Source organism: Sus scrofa, chromosome 15 (genome assembly GCF_000003025.6).
Source record: "Sus scrofa isolate TJ Tabasco breed Duroc chromosome 15, Sscrofa11.1, whole genome shotgun sequence".
Lineage (NCBI taxonomy): Eukaryota > Metazoa > Chordata > Mammalia > Artiodactyla > Suidae > Sus > Sus scrofa.
Window position 1 is genome coordinate 15511417 of NC_010457.5, and position 9390 is coordinate 15520806.

The 9390-nt window shown below is 42.3% G+C and overlaps 1 protein-coding gene across 1 annotated transcript in view; it reads right to left on the reverse strand.

Moving 5' to 3' along the window:
• THSD7B (thrombospondin type 1 domain containing 7B) overlaps nucleotides 1–9390 on the reverse strand; it is a 1521641-nt gene that overhangs the window by 1422422 nt on the left and 89829 nt on the right.

Here is a 9390-nt window from a genome sequence, read left to right on the forward strand (position 1 = left end):
TGCTCTTACAACTTGTATTAAAAAACATGGAGGTTACCACAAGCTTCGCTCTGACCTTTGATTTTCCAATATCGCATCTGGGGTAAGCATTTCCTTTTAATCTCTATGGACAATAGGCAAAATTTCACCGAGGGGTCTGCCGACAGAGGCAGAGATCATAGAGCATGTGTCCATGACCCCAGGTTAGATGATTATAATAATGCTTTTTAGGCTCTTCTAATAAAGAATATGCTGAACAGGCTCCAACGTGCGCGTGCAAAAGTCTAATTGCTGTTAACATGTCACTCCCATCACGGAGAAGCAACAATGTGCTGACGGCCTGTCAAATCCCGAATTGATTTTGAAATTGCTTTAATGAGGCAGTGAATAAGTTTGCAGGGGCCCCGGCCATCTGAGAGGCCTCTGCGGCATCAGCGCAGATCACCTGCAGTTGCTTTGTTGGCTGATCGTAAATAAGGACAGGGTGCACAGAGGGGCTGCTGTTCAGTGGCTGAGGATTTACAAGCTCTGCGCTGGGATTTCAGTCGCTGTTCCCACCTCCAAAGTCCCTTCTTGCATTTTAGGTTGGTTTTTTTTTGGGGGGGGGTGTTTTTGTGTGCGTGTGTGTCTACATTTCCCTTCCCTCTCCCCAATAAACGCCTCCAACAGAAAGGGCTGGGCTGCTTTTTCTCAAAAGCACAAGGAAAGGTTGGTTACAAGTTCCTTCTTGCTCCTCATCCAATACCTGTAAGAGCCACTCTGAGAGGAAATATGCCTCCCCATTTTGAGTTTTGTCCTGTCAGTCAAGTCTGATAGTGGAGAGATAAGGCTTGGATGCAGAATCAAAATTTCTACCTGCATCAGTGTCCAAGGCAGAGGAGTTGAACAATGATTCCTCCACCTCCAAAATGACTGCACCCACTTTTTGTTTCCCCTGAAGGATAAGAAAAGTTGGTAAAAGTTTTCTAGACAGTCAAGGGCTGGATCTCAGGGCTCTTCTCAATATCAAGCCAACTAATACCCAGCAGGACCAGAAGGGCCGTTTCTTTGGATACCAAGCTCTGATAGCAACTATCACCAGGTATTTCAATGTTGCAAGGCAGGTATGGGCAGAGTACTAAAGAAACTTTCCAAATCTGATGCCATGTGCCATCTCATTCCTGATCAAGATGTAGTTTTGGATCTGTGATGAGGAAATGGTGTTTCCCCAGCCAAGAGAACTGAATAAGCTTTCCTGTTTCCTCGTCTCTTACATGTAAACAACAGCAACACTCTGACAATGGAGACAAATGCATGCCCAGCTTGCAGTAAAAATGAAAAAAAAAAAAAAAAAACTATCAGCAACACTTCACAATTGTGACTTTTATTATCTGCCTCCCCCACTCAAACATTATTTCATTCAAAGCCAAGGTAAAGAGCCAAACTGCCTTATTTCCAAAAGATATGAGTGCACTTGAGAAAAGCATCTGTGTGTATTATATTCCGTGGGGCATCATCTCATTTCTATGGCCCCCATGTCTATGCGTGCATGACCAGCATCCTTATCAGGTACAAATGCCTTCAAGAAATTGGATGCTACAGGATTCATATATCAATGTTACAATGATGTATTTTTCATGAAATCTGTAAATAAGGTCAACAGGATAGTGATATTCTGGATGACAGAATCTTTAACAGTTTTTGAGGGATGGTCTGTTTCCTTGTAAAAAGTCAATTTACCTTTTTTCTTTTTCTTTCTTTCTTTTTTTTGGACCATTGTTCATTAAAGTCTGATCTGGCTACTTTGGCACAGACAAAACTCCTGTGCACATTGTGAGAAAGAGGTATTTACTTTTCTATAAACCAATGAGCAAAGATGCAAGTTGTTAGCATGAAAGGGGCAGGTAATTGGCACCTCTGGGATTTGTGATGTTTGGTCTTATCACCTGAAACTGAAGCTGAAGGAACAGGTGACTTGGTCGTCGAAGAAGAGCGTAATAAAAAAGGAAAAAGAAAATGCTCGGGGTCATGAGTGCTAGGATGTAAAGTTTCAAAATGTCATTTTTATAACCTCAGTGAAATTGGAAAGTAATCCCAGCTTCTGCTAAGACCAACCTCTACGGTCTGTCCCAGACACCGACTGAACATTGGGGTCTATTATTTTAAGAAGTGTTTGAGGGGGATCAAAAGGGAGGGAAAATGGAGATCTTCTGTGCTGCTGTCCATCCCCTGCTCAACTCTGGGCCACTCAGGGCTGAAGGTGGGCTCTTGGCACAGTTCACACACCTCCCCACCCCACTGAAGGCCAAGGTCAGATTGGGGGTACCAGAGAAGGAGAGACACCGGGGACAGAGGGGGCAGAAATGAACCATGGCTCAGAGAGAAATTGACAACAACAGGCAGAACTGGGAAGGCTGAGGCTAGTGACTAGAACTGCTGCCCACGCTTGGGTATTTTCTATCATTTTCTTTCTATCATTTCCCTCTACTCCAGAGCTGTGAAACAGGAATAAGGGGGCTCAGTATGAGAAGGCAGTTATCAAGAGAGATGATAAGGCTGCAAAGACCTTAGCAAAGGGCCAGTTCTGAGAAAGCGGAAAATACTGAAATCATTCTATAGATTCAGATCCTAATCTTCCCACTGTTGCATATATCTATGTATATACGTGTGTGTATACACATACATAGAGAGAGAGAGAGTGAGAGAGGGAAATGTGGTTTTAAAGATGTAACAGCAACTTTTAAACAAATTTAAAAAAGAAAATATCCTTCAACATTCAGTATATGAATTTCTTATTGTCCTTATTATTAACAAAACAGTGTAGTCTCTTCCAGATCAATGAGCGTGGCCTCAGGCCTAAACACAAGAGGGAAAATGAATCGTGAGTGACAGAGCCTGGAATTTCTCTTGCTCCTGCCACCTGCTCTTGGGGGTCAACCGTACCATAGTGTGTAATTACCAACCCCATGGCTGCCTCTTCCTTCCCCTCTCCCACTGTCTAATTGATGGCCTTCACACCAGTGCTGGGTCAGCCCTCCAAAAACATCTTGAGCATGAACTACTCCTCCATCTAACAGATGCTGCTCACTTGGGAGCCTCCCACAGCCAGGACCTCAATGATGGCTTGTGTTTGCTCAGATGTGAGAAAAAAAAAAAAAAGAGCAAAGAACAAGATTACAGATCTACTCGAGGTAGAAGGGAAATTAACCACAGTCTTAGAATCTGATCTTCACTACATGATCCACTCCATGCATTTATGTATTTATTTTTCTGTTCCAGGTGGAGGATACCTGAGCTTTAGTCTCTTGCCTTTCTTTTCAGATCTTCCTTGCTTCCCTTTGAAATCACATGCAGACAGTGAAATCATTGCTCTAGTAACTGCTAAAATATTATGAGTCCACATGGCAATGGGTTGTTCACATCTGTTAATGGCTGCAAAGAGAGGCCCCAACTGCCACAGGATCTTCTGTACTAAGAAAATCCAAGTCACTGGCCTAAGTCTGGGACTCTATGCTATGTGCTATGCCCCGATATTGACCTCTCCAAAACCAGGACCAACCTTGCACCCTGGAGAATTATGGGTAAGCTGGTCTCTCTTCTTGCTCATCTCTGAGCTGCTAGAGATTCAAACTCCTCCCTTACTCCTGAAATCATGTCCCTTCTTCTTCTCCAAACAGCAAACCCCACCTCCCTGGAAGATGCAGATCCTCTGTAGTGTGCTTGATTTCCATTCCAGACTCTTCTCTATTTCCACCCATTATTGTAGCCCAGCAAGACAGGACAAGAGGCTTCCCTTTGAAAACCAGAAGGCAGGGTACCACTCATTGCATACCTCTATAAATCCTCACTCTACCTGCAAAGCACAAAAAATCAAAACTGGCAGCAGGTACCATATGCTAAGAAACAGCTAAAGGGAGGGGTTCAAAGGCCAGTGGGGTCGGCTAGATATTTTTCATAGCTAAACCTATTTGTTTCTATCACTTGCTCTAGATCAGGGAACAGCAAACGCAGCCCATAGGCTGAATCTGGCCTGTAGCCTGTTTTTGTAAGTAAGGTATTTGGAATAGAGCTATGCTCGTTCATTGACATATTGTCTATGGCTCTGTTGGTACCACAAAGGCAGAGATGAGTAGTTATGACAGCAACTATATGACCCACAAAGTCTAAGATACTTACTATCTGGCCCTTTACATAAAAGGTTTGTCTATCCTGCTGTATTGGCTATCCTCACATCTCTCAATTATAGCTCATGGAAGCATTCATCAATCCATCTGCTATTGACTATTTTATGATGGAAAAGCTCACATAATTCTACCTAAAAAAGGAAACTCCTATGCACTGGGTCCTGGTTTTAAGTGGCTCTATGAAAGATAGAGTTAACAATCACACACAAGCAAACGATTCCAATACACATTTTCAAGAATGACAAGGCAGGAGTTGCATATTTAACTGAAGCTCGCACTGTGGTTATTGAGCAAGAGCTTTAAAATCATGGAGCAAATAAAGATAAAAGAACTCTGCCCTGTAGAATATCAATGCAAAGAAATTTATTGAAGATTGTCTATCAGACTCCACAAAGTCCACAGATATGAAAACAAAGTAAATCTCTTTAGGGATTTGCTCAAGAGAGCCCAAATTTGTCTCGCTTGATCAAATACCAACTACTAAGTGATTCTTCACAGAGAACTCTTTTCATGAGGGGTACATTTTACAATGAGAACAAAGAAATGGTTATTTGTTTTTCCACCAAATACATAATGCCAAATCTAGCACACTTCCTGACTCTGCCCACGCCCATTGGTCTCTCTCTCTCTCTCTCTTTTTTGTTTTGTTTTGGTTTTTTTTTTTTTTTTTGCTTTTTACAGACACACCTGCAGCAAGCGTATAGAAGTTCCCAGGCTAGGGGTCGAATTGGAGCTACAGCTTCCAGCCTACTACACCACAGCCACAACAACGCCAGATCCAAGCTGTGTCTGCAACATACACCACAACTCTCAGTAACTCCAGATCTTAACCCACCGAGTGGGGCAAGAGATCAAACCTGCATCTGCATGGATACTAGTTGGGTTCATTTCTGCTGAGCCACAACAGGAACTCCCCATTGTCCATTTTAGAAGTCATGGTTAAAACCTTCTTGCTGAGTCTGAAACAAAGCAAGAAAGGTCTCTGCAGAGCTCTGATCTGACTGTTTTCCAAGCAGTATGTAGCTAGAGCTTATGGCAAACTTACTTGTCTAAGTCTCCCCCAAAATCCAATCCTTTAGACAGAATTTGACCCAGGTCCCTTTGGCTTGGCCAAAAGAGTTGAAGATTGGCATGGATTTGGGATGGAAGGGAGTGGGAAGAGCTCACTCCTGGGCCAACTCAGATTTTCCCAATTGTTGGATCACAGACCAAAGGAGCTAAGTGTCCAGAATTGTGAGGCTCTCTTGCTTGTCTACACTGCAGCCCCACATGACTGGCTGCATAGATATCCCATCCATCTGACCAAGCCCCTTTGGATGGAGGGCAAAGAGCCCCACACTAGGATGGGGCAGGCACAGGCAGACAGACAGCATCACCCATATCCACATCTCTCACACACATACACACACAGAGAAAGCCTATTTCTTGTGAGTAAAATATAAGTCACATTTAAAATTCAAGGGCAGAAGGACTTGGAAATGAAAAAGATGAGTGCTACAAATGGCATTCCCTCTTTATTTGAAACTCATCTCCACATAGGATGTGTCAGTTATTTTAAAATTAAACTGTGACATTTATCCATGAATTCCCAGGTTTTGGCATAGTACATGGCAAGTAGGTGCTCAATAAAAGTTTTATTCATGTGTTCATTTGTTCAGTCAATGTTTATTGAACATCTACTATGTGACAAATGCCTTGCTAAGAACAACAAAATCAAAGAAATGAATAAGACACAACCAGTATACTCAATGTTTCCGAAATCTAGAGGAGAAAGAGCAAATGAACAGATAATTACAATATGAAATGGAGATGACTCACTCAAGACTTTCAGAGTTGGGCACATACCCCTGCCCTGGGGTGGGTGGGTATGGGGGGAGTTACACCAGGGTTGAGGACACCTCCTCTCTCTGGAAATGTAGATAAATGTTGTCATATTAGGACTCAAGATCTTTATGAGTGCAGTACAGGAGGAGTTTACTTTTCGTCTATGAAATTCATACTTTTCATCAACCGTCATTCACCAAGATTGGGATTGCTCTTCACAAGCAGAGAAACTGAACAAAGGTTGTTCTGATTCTCCTATTGATGGGCAAAGACATTGCCAAGATTACTTGGGTCTTGGCTTGCTTTAGGCACATGGCAGTTAAAAACAACAGCAAAAGAAAAAAAAAATCAGTTAATCCCTACATTAGAGGATATTAGAATGTTAAAGTCTATAAAAGGGCATTTAAAATGTTACTAGAGTCTGTGCGGTGCCAGATGACTTGTGTGACCTGTTTCATTCTTCTGTTCAATTGATGGAGTGACTGACGGGTCTTTGGGGCTTTGCCGGAAGGGAGAGTTGCACAGGAAGACTTGGCACAGGGTAGTCATTTGATAAATGTGTTCTGAATGAGTGAAGGCAACACCTCAGGCTCTGGAGAAGAAAAGTGTGCCGCAAACTCCAGAAGCTCAAATAACACTGCCGCATTGACCTTCTCATCAATCATCAATCAAGGCCCAGCAATGTTCTAGGAGCAGTGGAGAATGCAGAGGAAATTATACCTGGTCTCTGGCCTTAAAGAATATACAAACAAGGATAGGATTAGACAGTCCGTAGAAGAGGGAAGTCAAGTGTTTGAAGAGATGCTCAAACTCATCAATTGTTGGGAAAAGTGCGAATCAAAATATAAATGAGATGGGATTTCATATCAAAAAGACTGAAATAAAAAAAGTTTTAACTGGATGATAATACTGAGTGTCAGCCTAGAGGTGGAATATAAGGTCCTTTAGGCATGGCTGGTGGAAATGAAAACTAGTGCAGCTTTATTGTGAATAATTTGGCACATGCTAGTCAAAATTAAGCCTATGTGTAACCTATACATCAATATTCCAGTTCTGAGTATGCCTATATCCCAAAAAATCCTCACACAGATTCATAGGGACCATGAATTAGGATGTTCATGCCACATTATTTGTGATGACAGCATGAAGTTAGAGGTAATCTGGATGCCATCCACTAGAAGACTGGAACAATAAAAGACAGGGGAAGGAGTGTAACCTACGGTGTACCACACAGAGTTGGAAGCAACTGATTACATGGCCACATAAAAACATGGACGGATCTTAAAAACATAGGGATGGTTGAAAAGAGTAAGAAATAGGAGTTCCTACTATGGATCTGTGGTGTCTCTAGAGTGCTGGGACACAGGTTCAATCCCTGACCCCGCAAAGTGGATTAAGGATCCAGCCTGAGGCATAGGTCACAACTGAGCTCAGTCTGATCCCTGGCCTGGGAACTCCGAATGCTGCAGGGCAGCCAAAAAAGAAAAAAAAAAAAAAAGCTGAGAAATAAAATAAGATATATAAAACAATACCATTTAGGAAAGTAAAAATATACACTTAAAAAATAAGAGTATAATTTTGTAAAAAAAATCTTCACACACAAAGTCATTTCCTTTAAATACATTAAAATAGTTGCCTGTGGAGATAAGACGTGAAAAGAATAAATACAGATTTTGGTTCCTGGAAGTTGGGGTGATGCTGTAACAAATACGTGTGAGAATGGCTTTGGAACCTAAGAGCAGGCAGAAGCAGGGGGGAATTTGAGGAGCATGTTCGAGGAGGTCTAATTGTCTTCAGTAAACTGTTAATAGAAATCTTGACTTTGGGGAGACTGCTGGTGAGGGTACAGAAGGAAACGAGATGCATGTTATTGGAAATTGCAGGAAGAGGAAACTAATTATATAATAGCAAAGTTTAGCAACACTGCTACCTTCAGGTATGTGAGGGAAAAGTATGTCTAATGAACTGGATACCTGAGTTAAGGAGTGTTTCCAAAGTGATGGAGGTGTCACCTGGTCTCTTGTCACAATTTATGGTAAAATGCAGGAGAGAGAAATAAAATGACACAAACAACAGGTTTTGAAAATTTTTCAGCCTCTCCAGATAGCAAACAATGTTAAAGTTAAGAAACCACTTCCAAGCAAATGTCAGATCCAGGCACTGCTAGGAAAATAGGGTCTAAAATAAAACTGAGGTTGTTTTACCAAAAAGTTTGGTAAAACCTCAGAAAGATTGGGTTGTGCCTCAGAGTCTATAAAAACCCCTTAAAGAAGAAGAAAACTCCTGCTTCCTTCTGCTTGCATTCCCGGCACCAGGGTTTTCCACACCGAGAAAATCTCTGATTATCAGATCATACAATTGGTGTCCAGCAATTTAACTCTATTCTGACACTGACTGCCTGGAGTGAGCAGAGACCTCACAGGTTAAGGACTCAGCCCCATAAGGCTGTTCTCCCCCAACTTCAGGCACCAACTTCAAGTCCCAGGTTGTCACCTGTACTACTGACCAACAGGCTATAGATGGTAGGTTTCCATAACCCACCCTCAGGTTTGTTAATTTGCAAGAATGCCTCACAAATCTGAGGCAAGCACTTTCCTTACTATCACCTATTTATTATGAAGGACACAACTCAGGGATGGCCGAATGGAAACAACCCATAGGGCAAGGCATGTAGGAAGGGGCATAGAGCTTCCAAACCCTCTCTAGGCAAAACACCTCCCACCACCTCTATGTGTTTGCCAGCCTGGAAGCTCTCTGGAACCCTTTGGCTAGGGGTTTTTATGGAGACTTCATCACACAGGCATGGCTGATTAAATCATTAAGGGCCCATGGAGGTCAGGGGGTAGGGCTGAAAGTCCTAATTCTCTAATCATACAGTTGGTTCCCCTGGCAACCAGCCCCCCATCCTTATAGGCTTTCCAAAAGTTGCCACATTAAGATAAAATCAGGCAAGACTAAAAGAGGTGTGTTGTGACAAAAGATGCTCCTTTGACCTTTAGCACTCTGGAGCTGTTTCAGGAGCCAGGGACAAAAGCCAAATACAGTAACAAAAAATGCTTCTAATGCTATTGTCATTTAGAACATTACAATGACCTAAGGAGCTCAGGCCAGGAGCTGGGAATGAGGACCAAACACATATTTCTTATACTATCACCAGATATGAAGGACGTACCTCACAAATCCTCTCCATCAAACTATAGGGCCCCTAGGAAGTTAAGGGTATTGGACCTCAGCCATCTCAGCAAGAGCAAAAGGGCCTTATCTCCAAAAAAAAATGTGTAGGTATGGCTTCTGCTTATTGGAGTGAAACCCAGAGATGTTCACAGGAGACCTACAAGTTTCTTAAAAGACCTATATTTGTGGAAACATTTCCAACTTGGACTGCAGAGCTCCCCATTGGAAGAGAATAAGATGGTTTTCAACT